Source organism: Mustela erminea, chromosome 4 (genome assembly GCF_009829155.1).
Source record: "Mustela erminea isolate mMusErm1 chromosome 4, mMusErm1.Pri, whole genome shotgun sequence".
NCBI classification, from domain to species: Eukaryota; Metazoa; Chordata; class Mammalia; order Carnivora; family Mustelidae; genus Mustela; species Mustela erminea.
Genome location: NC_045617.1, coordinates 49,814,926 through 49,834,064, shown reverse-complemented (window position 1 = coordinate 49,834,064; position 19,139 = coordinate 49,814,926).

The window sequence follows — 19,139 nt, the reverse complement described above, 5'->3', positions numbered from 1 at the left end:
CATTGGATTTGAAACCGAGGAGGTCATTGGTGACATTCATCAGACCAGTTTAGATCAGTGCTGGGTGGAAGCCAAGTTACTGTTGTTGAGAATCTATGTTGGTTGAGAAAGGAGGGGAGCAAACAAAGACTTTCGTGGTATCCTGAAGAAGAGTGTTACAGTCTTTACATTTGAATGGTACCCTTGGACACAGACCTGCTAGTGGCTGTTCAAGTGATCATTCTAGGCTGTACTTTAAGACTTCTCCCTCACTTAACAAGATCTGTGATCAAACCCTGAGAAGTGTGAAGCGAACTGATACTTTATAGCAGTGACTGAATGCAAGGTCCTATAAGTACATGATTTCACTTAATTCTTACAGAAACCGTACAATAAAGTTATGTTAGCTTAAGATTCAAAGTAACAATAAAAGTGACATGTAAGTTAAATAGCATTCCTACTAACCTCAATGGTCATCACTTTGCTTTGATTTAATAGCCTTGGGAAGACCTTTTACTTCTGTTGCTTATGGTTCTCCCAGATTTTGAAGGCTTTGGCATGAGCTGTCAGAATATTGCATTTAGGGTCTGTCCCACCTCCTTTTACAAGACACATCATGGAATCATTTTCTACATCAGAGCAACCTGCCGTTGAGGCTCAGCTCTGTCACATACCTGATTTGTCTCCTTCCCAGGTGATACTCAAACTACTGTTTCTTTCAACCTCTATTTTTCCCCCTTTCGGTCATGATCTGAAAAGATCATGTTGTGTCTAGAAGCTGTGTCCAATCCTATGATGATTTTCTCCACATGGAAAAATGTGCTCTGAGCAACTAGTTTGAATTATTCACCTGCTGCTTGTATTCCCACTTCATATCAGGTTAGACTGTGTGAAAATACTGTTTGGGGAGGTCAAAAAAATTGAACGCCAGAAATTCCCTGTAAGCCTTTGGTGATCACCTGACTTCCATGGAGGAAGTGATGGGAATATTGACTCTTGGTATCTTAATGTTTACACAATTTTTGCTTATTTAGGTTCTATTTTAAGATTTGTGTTGTTTACATAATTAGTAAGGTCAGTCTATTATTTTAATGTCTAGGAGATATACTAACTCACAGAACAAGACCTCAAATTGGAATAGGTTAACAGCGGACTCTATTTCAAGCTCTCTATCGTTTAGAGAACGTGTATCCAAGAAGCTGAGTTTTTATAGCACAGTTTTTGAAATAAGAAACTAAGAGGAACTGGTCTTTCCAGCCCACCTGTGAACAGCTCTAGGCACTTTAGTCAGATCTTTGTGTTGCTGAATAATGTACCTTACACAAATTCAGATCTGAAGCTAACCCTTACCCTGTTTTCAATTTCTTAAGCAACATGTGAACAAAACCATATTTACTTTAAGTATCAAGCTGTGTGTTTATGTTGACAAAAAAATCTTAAGATGAAATCACATAGACTAAATACCTACTTGTTATTTGGTCTAAGAATTCATTTAAAAACATTCTTATTTCCTTGAGGCTCAGACTCTTATATCAGAAAACCTATTTATGTTACACTCTAAAATCAAGGTATTAAACAATTCACCAAACACTAACAGAATTCATCACCACCTTCAAATCATTCTGGAGTAGAATAAAAGAACCTCACAGTTGAAGGTCATCAAATCCAAATCCTAATCCCTTATGTTTGAAGAGCCTATAAAACAGCTTCCATAAAACAGTTAATGAAAATATTAGTTATGCTTAAAAAATATGACTTTAACTTCAACCCATTTATCCTAACTATAATCTCTGATTCCAATATGAACATATCTAATCCACTTGCAAGTGACCATCATTCTGATTTTTGAAGAAAATTATGATACTCCTTCTAAGGTCAGAATTACTGTGTGATTTCAATGTATAGCGTTGTTTTGGGGGGAAGGAACACACAATACACTTCCGTTGCTGTGTTTCCAATCATAACCTCTACCTTGCCATGTGAGAGTGATATTTGTGTGCCCCAAAAGCCCCAAGTTCAGTTTGTGATGTTTAAAAATAGACATATGTTTAATATCAAACAATAATATATGAAATAATTTATATAATAATTGATTCCTATACCTACTAGTAACTTTATTGGGAAAAACAGTACTGAATCTAGAAGAAAAGAAATGAAAGGACTAAACAAGTGGTCCCCAAAACTAAAGAAGTGTTTAAGAAATGCTTTCTTTTAAGGAATTCTTATTAAGGAATAAAGTTGTAAATAGGAAAGGTATAATTAGTCTTGAAAGCAATCATTTGTTAAAAATAAGACAAACCTTCTTGGTCAGAAGAAGAAAATTGTTGCTTATGGGCTAGTATTGTTTTAGGAAAACTTTCAAGTGTTGCAAGGGCATTATGAAAGGGTGTGTAGCCAGTTTCAAAGTAACTGTGCTAAGTGAAGCTTGAGCCATTCCAAACTGTCAAAGTATATGATCTCTCTAATGATCTGGGAATGGAGTTTTGTCCCACAATCTAAAATCCTTAGTAAGTTACCAATATGGAGGGTGGGAGAAGCCTTGGTGTTGGGCGCTGTTGAAGCATAGATGAAACACAAGAAGGTGAAGTAGAAGAGATTCCAAAGGCATAAAAGGAAACAGAGATGGCAAGTCTTGGCCTTTCATACCTGTGACCTTTTCCTAGTGTGGTCTAGTCAGAGAATGTTAGAGCTGAAAATGACCTTGAGAACCCTGGCTTCTATTGCTTCATTTTCAGATGACAAAATTGAGCTTCAGAAAAAAGCTATATGATGGTAGACAGGGATTTGAATTGAGTAATCTTTTTCCCATTCTTGGTGAAAAGTTTATATTATTTAATATCATCTAAACTGTTCTCATTAGTTATTGCTAAGATATTATTATAATAAAAGTGATGCAGTGGGTGCATGTAAATGTGAATGAGCAGTGGCATCATCATTACTATTTTTACAGAGTTTTTGAAAATGGAACTCTCACATCTATTGTAGATCAAACACTTGACTAATCCCCTAGAAGCCTAAAGACCAGATTCTAGATCAAACCTCTAACCTGGGTTCCTTGTCCAGTTTCTGGCCTTCAACTTCCTTGGTGGAAATGATTATTGACCCTCCTCAAAGAGCTTATATTGACAAACCATAAGATTTTCATGCCTCCATTGGACGTTGCATGGAGAATCAGAGCTGATGTTCTGCTTTGCAAGTGAGAGGCCATGATAGGAAGACAGGTCAGAAAACCCCCAATCTTTGGACTCATCATCCTTCAGCATCATCCTTCTGTAAACCACCCTCCTTGGTGTGTATAGTCAGCAGCATCCCTGGGACAGATCATTACTAAATGTCTTGACAGAGCTCTTGTCATCAGGAGTGCCCAGCTCCCAGGAATGAAGCCAGTTCATGGTATTTGCTCTTTGTTCCTGGGGACAGCCCCCCTTCCCGGGGCTGCTCCACTTGTCAGCCACACCTCCTGAGGAGAAAATGCTCTCCCAGAGTCTTCCAAGTGCCAAGTTTGAGTTCCTTCAGTAGCCAAGACAGCTCTATTATTTTTTTCTAAAGTCTCCTGATGTTGCAGTTCCTGTTTTAGTGCAGTGTTTTCTGACCTGTGGGCTTCAGATGCCCAAGAAGTCATTGAATTGCCCCCCAAAAATGTGAATCAATATTTACATCAAGTATGTTTGTAACTGAAAAAATAACATTAATAAATGGTTATTGTGCTTTATATCCTGCACATTGTAAGCACATCCTAAGCACATTGTATATATCATCTCATCTAATCTTCACAAATCTATGGGGCACCTGGGTGGCTCAGTCGGTTAAACATGCAACTCTTGATTTCAACTCAGGTCTTTATCTCAGGGTTGTGATTTCAAGTTCTGTGTTGGGCTCCACACTGGATTTGGAGCCTACTTAAAAAGTAATTAATTAAATCTTTTCAAAAATGCTATGAAGTTTATATAGTGGCTACTACTGTTTTATAGATGAGGAAACTCAGTCTCAGAGATGTTCAGTAAATTGCTTAAGATCACAAAGCTAGCAGATGGATAGTAGTCAAACCCAGGCCATTGAATTTCAGAGTCTACAGTCTTAACCATGGTATATTTCTTATATATATGCAATTAGTTTTTTACAAATATCTGTATACATTTTTGATTAAAAAGGTATAGACTTAAAAGCATTACACAATTTACAGTAGAATTTTGTTATTTTGTGTTTTTATTGTTTTTCTATACTGAAAATTCCTCAACTATTTTATGCTTGATACATAATATATTATTTTTCAAGAGCTTTCTCAAGAGTCTTTCTCAAAGCCTTTTAAAAATATGATAGAGAAAAACAACTTTGTAAGTTGATGGAAAACCACACTTATACCTGCTCTTTTTAGCAGCCTTCTGCTGTACCCTGGGAAGGGATCCCACCACAGATTATGCCCTTGACTGAAATGAGCACCAAAACACCTTTCAGTGAAGACCTTGAGTTACACTAATGCACCAACCCTGACACAAATTAATTGAACTAAAATAAGGTGGAATTATTTTAATTGACCAGCTACTTTATTCATTTGTTGATTCACCCTTCTAACAAATTTTTATTGGCTCCTAGTAGTCATTGAGTTGGAAACTAACTCAAGAAATGGTCTTGGCCAATTGCAAGGCAATATGATACCTGACTAGTTATTTTGCCTGCTGCAACTCTTTCCTTATTTTTTGTATTTATAGTCTAGATACCCTCACTTAAAAGAAATCACTTAGCAAATGGAAAACTTAAGAAATACAGATATTAGAATTTTACTCTAAAGAATCACCAGGTCCCACTCGACCTGCTCCCCAAGCTTCAAAATTTCACTGGCCATGGGTTACTCTACAGGGATGTTAGGTATGTTAGCTGCTAGCTACATCTTTGAAGCCATACTTAATGGGTTCATATGACACACACTGTATGGGTGCTCTGTTCAGGTGCAAATGGGATTCCAGGAAAAGTTCTCAAAGAGCTTTTACTTCTGCTTTTGTTTTAAAGAGAAATTCTGATTAATAGATTTTTAGGGAATTCTATTTCAAATTTTGAAGTTAGAATCAAGAGGCAGGCCAGACACAAAGGAATTTAAAGAGCTTTTGCATCTCTAAAAATTTGCGTCAAGACAAGTTTGCTACCCCAGTGACATGGCCCACATGTAAAAAGCTGGGCTTGCTACTACCTCTGGCCTGAAGCCCATTGTGAGTAAACTGCCAGCATGCTTGTAAGAACCCTTCTGTGCTTTGTTGGACTCCTCTTTCCCACAGTCTACATTTCTATCCTGAATGCTTTGGCAGTGTGGAAGCTCTGCTACTGGCCAACAGACTTGCTTGGTGCTGTCTGCTCAAGGCACCTGTCCCAAATCTGCATAATAAGGTTCTCCCTACCTGTTAGGATCCCTGATGAGGTGGTTTCAAATACCATGGCTACTTTTCTCTTTCACCTGAATGTTGCTCTTTCCATTGATAACTATTTTCATTAATTCAACAAGTATTTATTGAGTGTCAGGCATTATTCTAGGACCTGGGACTATAATGGTGAACAAAAATAAAACAAAATAAAACAACAAACCCTGCCTTAATGGAACATTCTATAGATACCAAATCCTGGTGAATTGGACTCCTCCCTCATCTGCTACTGCTGAATACTTTTCCTTATACCTGAAAACCCTATTTCTAGATTGCAATTCTCTATAGTCCGCTGTCCCACTGAAGTAAAAGGGTCCAATCTTTTTGCAAGATAGAGTGTTACATGAAGAAAAGGTACATGACCAAGAGCAAGTGCATAAGGCTAGCAAAACCCTAGAGATCAAAATGAGTTAAGGTTTGCAAAAATGTGGGAAGCAATAATTATAACTTTTGAAGTTTGAATTAAAAAAAGGAACAAAGAGGCAGTAGGCCCATTGGGTGGCATAAAGGCAGCAGGGATCTATTGTTGAAATAGAAAAAAACTATGCTATTAAAGCTCAGTTTTACTTCTGTCTTCTTACTGGCAAGAGTAGAGACACATTAGCAAAAGAAAGGGAAGCCCAAGGTGGAAGAACTTATTTACTTTAAATAGTCTCTTAATTCTAGTAAATTGCATCCCAATGTTTCGTGAAAAATGTCCAAATTACATTGCTGATCCAACCGGAAAGTAGAAATATAAAGAATGGTAGAAATTCCAGTTTACTGGAGATGCGTAAGTATTGTCTCTACTTTTAAAAAATGGAAGGGAGAGGTGCCCGGTTGGCTCAGTGGGTTAAAGCCTCTGCCTTTGGCTCAAATCATAATCCCAGAGTCCTGGGATTGAGCCCCATATTGGGAGCTCTGCTCCGCGGGGAGCCTGCTTCCTCCTCTCTCTCTGCCTGCCTCTCAGGCTCCTTGTGATCTGTGTCTGTCAAGTAAATAAATAAAAATCTTAAAAAAAAAAAAAAAAAGTGGAAGGGAAGTTTTTCATAATCAATACCAGTGACTTGATCTTGGATTTTTAAAAGGTCTATAAGCTGTTTACTGATAGACAAGGCCCACAGGCCTGTGTGGGGTGTGTGTGAGTGTGTGTGTGTGTGTGTGTGTGTGTGTGTGTGTACTTATGGGTCACATCTATGATGTGGCCACTGCCAACGTGGTCTTGGTGTGTTGGCCTTGGGCATGAAGGCCTCAGGATGGCACCTGAATCTTCTTCAGTTGTTCCAGGTGTTTATAGAGCTTATTTTCCAGGCCATTAGCCAGGACCTGCATGTAATTTCCATCCTTCATGTCATTCTGTGTGTTCCAGAAGCAGTCTGTGATCTTGTTCTGGCTTAGGTTCTCCATGAGGGTGATCACAAGTTCCACTTCATCCTCAGTGACCTCTCTTTGTGAATCAATGTTTATGTTCCTTAACCCCACACAGCAATATCTTTGTCCTGCAGCCTTACTGGCAATGATGGCAAAAGCTATTTTTAGCAATCCAACAAATGGTGAGTACTCACAAAATGTGCTGGAATTTTTGAGCTCACTAGAAAAATGGTGGTAGTATGCAGGCCTCCTGTGGGGGAGAGATGTTGGATTTTAAAGAGTTGGTTTGGAAGCTTTTAGGTCAGGAGAGGGCGTATTAGGACCCACAGTCCAAATTCATCCCATTGCTTATTGTTTTCAATAAAGTTTTACCGCAACAAAGCTATGCCCCTTTTTTTATGACTACTTTTGTGCTATTAGAGCATTTTTTGAGAATTTACAATAGAGACCATAGGGCCTGTGAAAGCCCATTTTTACTAGGTGTAAAATTTGCTGTATTTACTATGTGTCCTTTTGTAGAAAAAAATTTGCTGATCCCTGCCCTAGGTAAAGAAGCATGGGAACTAGGGCTTGAATGCTAACGGTCTAATGAAACAATATTGGGGTGGGGAAAGCAACCGGGTTTACTAGCTATATAGATCAGAGAAATGCTTTTTATTTCGAACACCTCATGTTCACTAATAATTCAACCACCATTTCTAGAGTATTTACTATATTGCTAAGCACTGGGAATGTGACTATAAATATCTGTTGGGTAGAGGAGACATATCTAAAAAGGAATAATTCAAAATAAAGTTGTACTTGTTATGAGAAAGGTGTGTTCAGAATGAAGGGAGATCTCTGAGCAGGGAGTTTATGAACCTAAAGAAGACAAAGTGCAAGTTGAAACTAAAGAATGAGTGGGAATGAGCTCCTTGGTGAAGTAAGATATTCCAAACGGATCTGTTTCAGCAGTGGTACAGGGAAAAAGGTAGTATATTTAGTGAGAAAATAAGACTCAACGTGATACTGTTATAAAGTGCACAGTGAAAAATGGCAGGGGAGGTTGAGGCCAAGTTCAGAGAAGGAATTTCTGCCAAGTTGGATGAACCTGAACTTTATTATAGAAGCAAAAGAGAAGTACTGAAGCATTTTAGTTGCTAGAATAAAATTGTCAGATTTGCAAATTAGGTGAACCTCTTTGGCAATGATGTAAGTCAAAACAGGAATCCGGGATGGGGCACCTGAGTGGCTGAGTGGGTTAAAGCCTCTGCCTTCAGTTCGGGTTATGATCCCAGGGTCCTGGAATCAAGCCCCACATCGGGCTCTCTGCTCTGCAAGGAGCCTGCTTCCTCCTCTCTCTGCCTGCCTCTCTGCCTACTTGTGATCTCTGTCAAGTAAATTTAAAAAAAAAAAAAAAAAAAGGAATCCAGGAGCCCGCCTTAGGTGACACCAATAGAATCCAGTCAAGAAGAGGTTAGTGTCTGGACTAGGGTAGTAGTGGTATGGATTGAAAAGAGGAACAGATGTGAGAAATATAAGATGTGAAACAGGCATACTTTAGGGACGTTTGATTTAATGATGCAAAAGGATGATAAATCAAGAATAATTCATAGATTTCTGGTATGGTACCTAGATAAATCATGTGTCAGTAGCTGATATGGGAAAATTAAAAAGAGAATCAAGTTTGGGCATGGGAGAGATGATGAACCAGTTCTGAACCTGGGATGGTTGATGGGAAGAACTTGTAGGTTATCTATTTGGAGATTTCTAGCAAACAGTTACATCCTGAAGCTTAGGGGGAAGATGGGACTAGTCAGCCATGTGTACAACTAGTGATTGAAAATATATTAGAAAAGCATGTACATTAGGAAAGCAGGGATCCCAGTGGAACCATCAGGAAATCCAACATTTCTGAATGATGAGCAGAGAAAGAGTAACCCATAAAGGAGACCAACAAGGAACTATTAAAAAGTCAGGAAGATGGATGGAACTAGAGGGTATTATGCTAAGCTAAATAAGTCAATCAGAGAAAGACAATTATCATATGCTCTCACTCATATGTGAAATTTAAGAAACAAGGCAGAAGATCATAGGAGAAGAGAAGAAAAAATGAAACAAGATGAAACCAGAGAGGGAGACAAACCATAAGAGACTCTTTAATCATAGGAAACACACTGAGGGTTGCTAGAGGGGAGGGCGGTGGAGGGATGGGGTGACTGGGTGGTGGACATTGGGGAGGGGATGTGTTGTATTGAGCACTGGGTATTATATAAGACTGATAAGTCACAGACTTGTACTCCTGAAACAAACAATATATTATATTAATTAATTGAATTTAAATTTAAAAAAAGTCAGGAAGAGGGCTCATTTTCTATAAATCCCTTATGGAAAATGGATAAATATGGTCTGGATAAAAGTAAAATTAGGCAGACTGAAACTATTTGAATGAGTACATCCAAATGCACTGATTAATGTCCAATGTCAACCTAGAGAGAGGATCCTAGATGAGAGAAGCTAGACTCTCCATTATATTCAGCTTTTCAATTAATGTCTTAGATAAAAGATACCTCCTTAAATGTTTGAACTATGAGAAACTGAGAGGAATAGAAAATATGTAACATAAAAAAATTAGGATGTGAGAAATCTTGAATGACTACAGCTACAGGTTCTATCCAATAAAATAAAAATTTAAATGGATTAAAGTTTTAGTAGTAAAGTACATGATGGGAAAATGTGACTTAGAAATTTATTGTAGAAAGAAAAAACTTATAGGAACTAGTTGATAATTAACTTAATATAAGTCAACAGCATGAAGTGGGTGCAAAAAAGAGCTAGGATGATTTAGACTGACTGAATTGAAGAATAGTGTCTAGAATAGTGATTCTCAAACTTTACTGCCCATGATAATCAGCTGGGGAATTTTTATTGCTCTTTCCACTCCATACTAATTAAGTCAAAATCTTGGGGTGGGGGGCTAGGCATCAGTAAAACTCCCCGGGTGATTCCAGTGTGCAGTCATATTTGAGAAAAAGTGAATAGGATTGAGAACAAAAAAATAGAATAATGGTTTTTAGCTGGGAGAAGGAGACATTAGAATCACCTGGGGGTATTGTTCAAAATACATAAGGCTTAGCCCCCTTTTCCCAAGGTTCCAATAAGCCTTTTTGGTTGGGGTTCTAATGTACCACCCCTCTCAACTTGGGTTGAGAACCACTGGCCTAGAATAGCTCTACTCTGTACTGCTCAGACCATCCCTAAGGTCTTGAGTTTATTCTGGCTGCCTCTCTTTACAAAGGCTTGTAGATTAGAAGCCTCAAACTGGTGACCACAGGCTGGATCTTTGGTCCTGGGAGATGGAGAACAGTAGGGATTGGGAGGGTGGTAGCTAAAAAATGAAACATTGTCAATATTTTTAAAACTAAGAAATTTCATATGATCTTGATTTTCAGGTTTCCTTAAAAAATGGTGAGATCTGGCAAATCTGATCCCACCTACCCCCTTGCAATGATCACTTAGTGCCCAGTCATGGCTGTCAGCTTTAGAACAGGGCTGTACTCTCTAGCCCTAAGTTCACTTATTTACATTTTCACACAAACTCTCAAAAATGCTTGAGTTGGCTACCCCTACTATAAACCAATGGATCATGTTCTAGGGAAGAAGAGGAAGGTGGAAAAATCTTAAAAGTATGTCTTATAAGGAGTGCTTGAAAATATCTACAGTATTAGATAGAAGAGAAAACCAAGTAGGGCTCCTCACATTCTTGGGTCATTGTCATGTGAAGGAGGAACTAGACTTGCTTGGACCCAAAATGAAGAAGTAGACCTAGTGGGTAGAAGCCACTGGGAGACAGATCTAACTCCACATCCCAACTAATTTGCTAATAAGCAGAACTGTCTAAATAGGAAGGTATGCCTTTAGAGATAGTGAGTTCTCAGTCATAGAGTTGTGTTGGGTTAGATGTCTGACATCTCTGTGGGGGATAAGGCAGGCTTGGGATGGGTTTTGAGGTAGAAACTGCAGTGGGGCTTGGGATGGATGCCATTTGATCAGGGATCTTGGTGTCTGGAACCAAGGGGCAGTTACTGAAAACTACTTCTTAATGAAGTGTTGGATCACAACCAAAAGGTCAGTTTGAGTTCATATTGACAATCCAAAGAGAGCTAAGCAGAGTTAAGTGGGGTACAAATTAGGGAGAGCAGTTTGGAGCTGATAGTGGTGACAGGGTAATCTGGAGCAGTTCCTGAGTTTAGGGAAAGGAAGGGGAAGAGTAGGGTGATGTTGGTAAAACCAACTCTGGTCTTTCCACCTTAGGCATAGCTGGGCCAGAGTGCTAAAGGGACTGTCAGCCCTGAGTTGGAATGTGGGGGGATACTCTAGCATTATATGAGATGTGTCTTATAATGGGCTTCCTAGCTGTGGTAGATTCTGATTCCAGCTTTGAAAATCACACCTGAGAGCCAAGAATAATTTGCATAATCTTTGCCTTTTCTGATTACGAATTTGTGTTTTGGGATGAAGTTGACCATCTTCCAACATTTGTAATATTTTTAAAATTGTGTGAAGAATAAGGTTAAGAATGATTTCAACATAATTTCAAAATTAATGAACCCATATTCATGTGTCATAGGACTTTTTCTTTAAAATGCTTTGAACTTTTCTTTTGATTGCAAAATTTATGCTCTTTCTTAAAAAAGAAGAGAGAGAGAGAGAGAGAGAGGGAGAAAATCACAAAGAAAATTAGAATCACCCATAATTGTATCACCTAGAGGTAAATACAGCATAATTTGGAATGTATTCTCCACTCTTTCATTGTGCAAGAGGAAATTTTTTTAAAAGATTTTATTTATTTTAGAGAGAGAGAGAGAGAGATCCTACAGAAGCAGGGGAAGGGGCAGAGGGGGAGGGGTAAAGGGGGGAATGAGAGGAAAAAGCAGATTCCACACTGAGCTTAGAGCCTAAGGAGGGCTTGATCTCAAAACCCTGAGATCATGACCTGAGCCAAAATCAAGAGTCTGCTTAACTGGCTGAGCCACCCAGGCTCCCCAAAGAAATTTTTAAAAAAATAATTAAACATGAAATACAATTTTAAAAAACTGTTACAGAACTTTTTTTCACTTATCTCTAACTTTTTCTTCATAATTAAATATGGGGGATGCATAGAATGGTGGATAAAAATATGCATTGTTCTGCACTTACACTGCCATGGGTCTTGAGTTCACAATATAGAACAATGTAGAAATTCTTTTTTTTTTTTTTTCTTTTAGGTTCCTGGACCCAATTCTAATGTAGTAGTGGGGTTTTCCCCTCAACACCAAGCAATTCCCAGATACCAGCAGAGTGCCCAAGGGTTCAACTCAATTCTGACATTATTATCTACCTGGAGATAGCATCAGATTCCACAGGTTAAGAATTCAGTCCTGTAAGACTGCACCCCTTATGCTTTGCATGCCAGTTACCTCAATAACCTCCTCCTTAGGCTTAAATAATTTGTGTGAGTGGCTCACAGAACTCAAGGAAATACTTACTTATATTTATCAGTTTATTAAAGGATGGGCAGAAAGAGATGAATCAACAACCAGATAATGATACATAAGGTGAGATCCCTAGTAAAGAGATTCTGTCCTTGTAGAGCAGGAGGCTTGAAGTTGAAGTGTTGTTGAAGTGTTCTGGTTCCCCATGCACTGAAGCTACCTTAAAAAGAAAAAAATAAAAAAGATTAAAAAAAAGTTCTCTTTGGTTTTTACGGAGGCCTCATTACATAGTCATGATTGAGTAAGTTACTGACCATTGGCTGATTCATCCTCCAATACCTCTCTCCTCCTCAGAAATTAGGGAATAGGAGTAAAAGTTCCAACCTGCTAATCACATGGTCCTGCTGGCAACCAGCCCTCTTGGGTAGGGCTGACCAAATATCATCTGAATGACCAAATATATATTTCTTGTAAATCATTGGATCACATTTTTCTAAAAGAGATGGCAAAAAAATTTTAATTAGCTTTTTAGCTGGTCTGAAATCCTAATAATAAATGGACACTAAAACATATACAGGGAAATTTATAGATCACTGCATTCAACAAAAGCAGAATGTATATTCTTTGTATATATGAACATGTATGTATGAATTCTATGTATATATGAACACATAAATGTTCAAGGTGGCTTTATTTGTAGTATCCAAAGTACCCATCAACAGGTGAACAAATAAAGAAATCATGAACTACACATATAGGGAACTACTATTCAGCAATAAAAAGAAATGAACTATTCACCCACCCATCAATATTGGTGAATCTCAAAATAATTATGCTGATTGGTAACCTAGACAAAAAAGAATACTGTTACAGTAAATACATAAAGTTCTAAAAAAACAAACTCATCTGTAGTGATAGAAAGCAATTAAGTGGTTGCTTCAGAAGAGGAAGGCATTAGAGGAAACTTTGGGGGATGATGGATATATATATATATATTTTTTTTTTCCCCTAAAGATTTTATTTGTCAGAGAAAGAGAACAAGCAGGGGGAATGGCAGGCAGAGGGAGAAGCAGGCTCCCACTGAACAAGGAGCCTGACCTGGGACTCGACCCCAGGACCCTGGGACCATGACCTGAGCCGAAGGCAAATGCTTAACCAACTGAGCCATCCAAATGTCCCGATGGATATGTTTATTATCTTAAATGTGGTGATGGTTTTGCAGGAGTATCAAACTTTTCAAATTGTACCTTTCAAATATGTGCAGTTGATTGTATGTCAATTATGCTACAAAATTGTGTATAGCAGCAATGGCCACAGTCGCCAAACTGTGGAAAGAACCAAGATGCCCTTCAACGGACGAATGGATAAGGAAGATGTGGTCCATATACACTACGGAGTATTATGCTTCCATCAGAAAAGATGAATACCCAACTTTTGTAGCAACGTGGACGGGACTGGAAGAGATTATGCTGAGTGAAATAAGTCAAGCAGAGAGAGTCAATTATCATACGGTTTCACTTATTTGTGGAACATAACTAATAGCATGGAGGACATGGGGAGATAGAGAGGAGAAGGGAGTTGGGGGAAATTGGAAGGGAAGGTGAGCCATGAGACACTATGGACTCTGAAAAACAACCTGAGGGTTTTGAAGGGACAGGGGGTGGGAGGTTGGGGGAACCAGGTGGTGGGTATTAGAGAGGGCACGGATTGCATGGAGCACTGGGTGTGGTGCAAAAGTAATGAATACTGTTATACGGAAAATAAAAAGTAAATAAATTTTAAAAAAGAAAAAAAAAAGAATAGCATCATTGTAAAAAAAAAATATGCTACAAAAAGCTATTCTAAAAAAGAACAAACTCATGTATGCCTCCTTTTGAGCTCTGTGCTCAGGTTTCATACACACATGCTTTTGAGGCTCCTGGGGTTGATGACCTTAACTGTTTAGCATATGGAATACTATGATCATTGAACTTCTCTCATAGAATATCTTTGAGTGTGCCTGGGTAACTCAGTCAGTTAAGCACCCCAGTTCCTCATTTTGATCCAGGTCATGATCTCAGGGTCAGACATTGAGGCCCACATGGGGCGCTGTGTTTAGCGTAGGGTCCGCTTGAGATTCTCTCTATGCCCCTCCCCCCACCACACATGCACACATGCATGCTCTCTCTCTCTCACTCTCAAAAAAAAAGAAAAGAAAAGAAAAAAAAAGAAACATCTTTGGTGGCTGAAGATAGCCTCTTAACCATGCCTATCTCACTCAGGATTGAACCCAGTGTAGTCAAGCCTCCTCTACCCTTTTTCCAAGCAGTGTCAGAATGTATAGGATGCCACGAGATTGTGAACTCCCTGGGGCAGAAACTACCCATCATTCAACTTTGTCATCGTGAAATCATCACATCTCGAGCCTGGCAGGTGTGAAGTATATATTCGTATACGAAATGAATTGAGTGGAATCACAGTTTTCTGAACAATGTCTATTGAATCAACTCTTAGGTTTCCTTTGGTTAAGAATTTTATAAGGAGTCTATTAACTCAGGTACTTTTCACTGTTGGATCCAAGGTACAAAGTCCCACAGCAGATAAATTATCTGACCACTTTGCAAGGCCCTGAAAAATGATACTGGAGTATTTGGCCGCTGAGTTTGACTAGAGTCTTGGCCTGTAGCCTATGTCTCAGCTTTCTCTCTAGCTGGTAAATCTTCAGTCAGATTGGTGGTCTGGCTCTTTTGCATTCATCCTTGAAATCCTGCCTTATGGCTCACCCCTGCCCACCCTAATGGTTCTTGACTGTTTACTAACAAGCCCCTCCTAACTCCCCCTCCCAACGAACAAAATACTGCTATGGGAGCACAAGCTAAAATTACTTCTCGGTGGTTCATTCCCAACCCTGGCTGCACACCAGGATCTCACCTGGAGAGATTTCAAAAACCTGGTGAGTGCCATCTCAGGCCAATTAAATCAGAATCCCTGGGTGTGACCTCTGGGTACAAGGTGGTCTGTGTTGTTGTTATTGTAGTTTTAGCTCCGTAGAGAGTTGGAACATGCAGCTAGTTGAGAACAACTGCTAGGTCGATGGTATCACCTTTTTGTGTGGAAAGTCAGCATTCTTAACATGTCTGATAAAACCTGACTGCCTTTATGAACTACATTTTCCTGAAAGGTCAAGTTCTCTCATTGGTTATGTATGGGTCACGGTAGTTATGAGAAGAGTTACCCTGTAATTAAAATAAGATGAAACTTAATTCCCATAGGAAATTACATTGTACCATATAGTAAATTATACTTTTCATTGGGAAATTATAAAAAAAGAATTTAGCACTGGCTAGAATAATATAATGTTTAATTTTTTAATTACATAATTAAAAGATAATTAGCTGAATAGGTAATCATTTGTCTAATTGCAGTGATTAAATGATTGCTTCCATAATGTAAATTACCTTCCATCATAGTCAGCGATCTAAAATATTTTCTAAACAGCTAGGGGTATTTTAAACATTGGATCATTTTATGAATAAACGGCCTATATTTGGTTGATGGTCTCCCTGTGACCAACTTGTCAGCTGCACCAAGGAAGAGACCAGGAGTTCAGTCATCCTGAGCTGCAAGGGTCTATCAGAATTTCTGGGTCTTAGCTAAGCAGGTTGGTGTCCCAAGCATAACCCAGGGGCAGGGAAAGGAGACTGCAGGAGCTCAGGGTTCATTGTGGGGTGCTAGATATTGCATTTGTGTCTTTAAAAACTCTGAGTCTCAGTTTTTTCACCTGTGAAGAGGGGATAATAACACCTGGCTTAAGGATCGTTGCTATTATGTACATAGTAATAAAGCTCTTAGCATAATACCTGGCATACAGTTAATGCTTAAGAAATGGTAGTAATTATTATCTTTTAAGTTGTTTGGGTTTTTTTGTTTTGTGTGTGTGTGTGTGTGTGTGTGGTTTTTTTGTTTTTTGTTTTTTGTTTTTTGTTTTTGTGCCGGAGCTTTCTTATATTGTTCCTGGTCCTTTATTTGGCTGTCCATAGAGAGGACCTGTGGCGACACAAGGACACCCCAGACTTAGGTCACTGGATTCTGGATGACAGTTGCTGGTGCTGCAAGATGGAGCGTCAGGTGGGGGTGAGGGTAAGTTCATTTGTATGGGTCTCTCCTATGGAGGAGGGCTTGGGCACTGGGGCAAGCCCAAGTCTGAAGGGAGAGAGTATCCTTGCCTTTAGCACTGCTCCAAAGCTAGCCTCACAGATCCGAACTAGACAGTGAGCAGGAGATGTAACAATGGAAATCAAGCCTCGCTAACAAACACTCCTATGGAGATCTGAAGTCTATCTCAAGCTCTTAGGAAAACAACAACAACAACAACAACAACATGTTTTTCTTTTTTTATATTTTTCAAGGTTTTTCCATCCTGACTTTCCTTTCTCTGACATTATACACACTAATTGAAATTGAGCTAGATGTTCTGCATCCAAGTGGAGAGATCTGGAAAGGCTCATCTAGATTTGTGCTTTCAAAATGGGTTTTCAGTCTCCTGAGCTGAGTGACTCAGAGGGGCTAACAGCAGAAGAGGATAGGGTTCCACATTAACATCCCATGTTTCCACACATCAGATTTGGTGAATCTACTTTGATCTGTTTTGTTTGTTAGGGTTTTTGAATAAAATTCTACTTGCAAATAAGGATTCATGTAAAAAAAAAAAAGTTGAAAAACTAGACAATTAGTAACTCTTCCATGTTATAAATGGAGATTAATGTTGTAAAGTGACTTGTTTGAAGTTACACATTTAAAAAATAATAGAACTAGGACTGGTAATTAGTTCTTCTGATTTTCAGTCCAAAGACATGGTCCCCTATATTCATGCCTCTTAGAAGATAGGGAAAGGCAGGTAGGAATACATGACTCACTTTCCAGGTCACGGCTGTGTGAACACGAACACACTGCAAGAGAAATCTTCCAGCCAAGTGAAAGGAAGGCTGCACAGTCTCCGCATCTCCGAAAGGAAAACCATACAAAAAAGGGACACAGAAAGGACATATGTTCTCTTCATTCCTCTCTTCCCTTGGAAGCTTTCTATTGTGTTGCCAATTAAGCGGCATGACTTGGGATAGGCAGCTTGGAAGCCATACGATAGTTTGTGCATTGTAACCGGGAGTGGCGGAGGACCCTGGAGCACATTCATTTCATGACAGATCCTCAGGAAAATGTTACAGAGAAACTCAAGTATCTCTATTTCTCATTGCTAAAACTTAGGACTCCTTAATTATGGATCACCCCTGGTGGTACTCAGCTGTAGCATTAATGGGCAATCAATATCTGGCAAAAGGATATGCCCTATTCAAAGGTATTTAATGGAACCCTGTGGTTCCCTTCAACCATACTGCATGCATTCCTTTTTCCTTGACTCTAGACTTTACTTATGTTCTACCCTCGTGGTGTCACTTCAAAGTGTGACGTGATTCTCTCTTGGATGGAATCTTGATTCCTGGCTCATCTATCATCTAGTAAGGTCTTATTTCAGCACCCTCCACCATAATCTTAAGCATTCCCACATAAATTCCCACCTTTAGTTAACATACAACTAAGTAAAACAAGTTTGCTACTCTCCATTCCCGGTTCTATGCAGAACGCTGTGGATAAGTTCCTCCTACATACAAATTATTCTCAGTGCTGCTGAGAAGAAGAAATCCTTTATATGTGTAGGGTAGGTGACAGGAATGAGCATTGAATGGAGAGAACATGGGCAAACATCTAAATAGACGAAGAAAAGTAATCAACTTAAGCAAAGAAATAAAACACAACCATTGGTTAAGTCTTGAGTGATCAGGACTGGTAATATGAAGTCACTCCCTTGGTTGACTATGATGACTATGATGACTCCCTGGTCATGCACATATAGCCACAGAATCCCTGCTAGGGCAAGACTATAGATGGAAGCCAGACCACGTGGCAATTATTCTCTTTAGCACCATATTGCTTTGAGAAGCTTACCAATCACTATTGCTAAATCTCCATCTAGATTCTTCTACCTTATTTCAAAGCCACAACATTATTCTGGTTGGCAACATAAGGTGGAGTGGTTTTTGTTTTGTTTTGTTTTGGGTTTTGTTTTTTTGGTTTGTGTTTGTTTTGAGGAGTAAAATAAAGACAAGGTAATTGTATTGTTAGCAAGAAGTATTCAATACAATATGCTTTGGGTTGTTTTAACATTACAACTTAACTAAATTGACCTTGGTTTTATACCAGTTGAATAGAGATGTATTTCTCTGATTTAACAAAGGGCTGAAAGAATCATTAAAACATAAAATTTATGCATGCACCATCTAACTACCTCTCTGTAGCTAAATGTAATTTAGCTAAAATGTAATTTTCCAGCAAAGAATTTGTGGGGAATTAAAATGAAAAGAAGTAAAGCCTTGGGAAAGTAACACCAAAATGGATGGAAAATATGAAATTATCTCAAGTCCAAAAAAATCTGTTTCTTATAAAGAATTGGAGATCTGTTGCACTTTAGAATTATTTACATTTTTTCAAAAATGTTCTCACTGTCAGTGGAAGAATAATATGTGAAGAAGTATCTTTTGTCACATGAGCCATGTAATAAAGAGCTGGGAAATGGTCCAAAGGACTCATCCAATCCAGTCCTCTGAGTCCAATAGGATAATGACCTCAACTGCTTGAAATAAGTGCTTCCTGTCTACTTTTGCTAGCTCTTTCTTTTATGTAAAAACAAGCACACAACCAAATTAAAAAAGGAAGACCTATTTTTCTTCTTGATTTTTAAAATTTCTTTAAATAAAAATCTATCCCAAACATTATATATTTTAGACTCAGTTTAGCTCTGTTTTTCTTTTTTATTTCATGTAGTATCAATACTAGGAAAAGGATCGAGTTATCAGCAATGTGCTAAAAATTTCCCAACACATATGAATTTAGCTTTACATATATAAAATAAAAT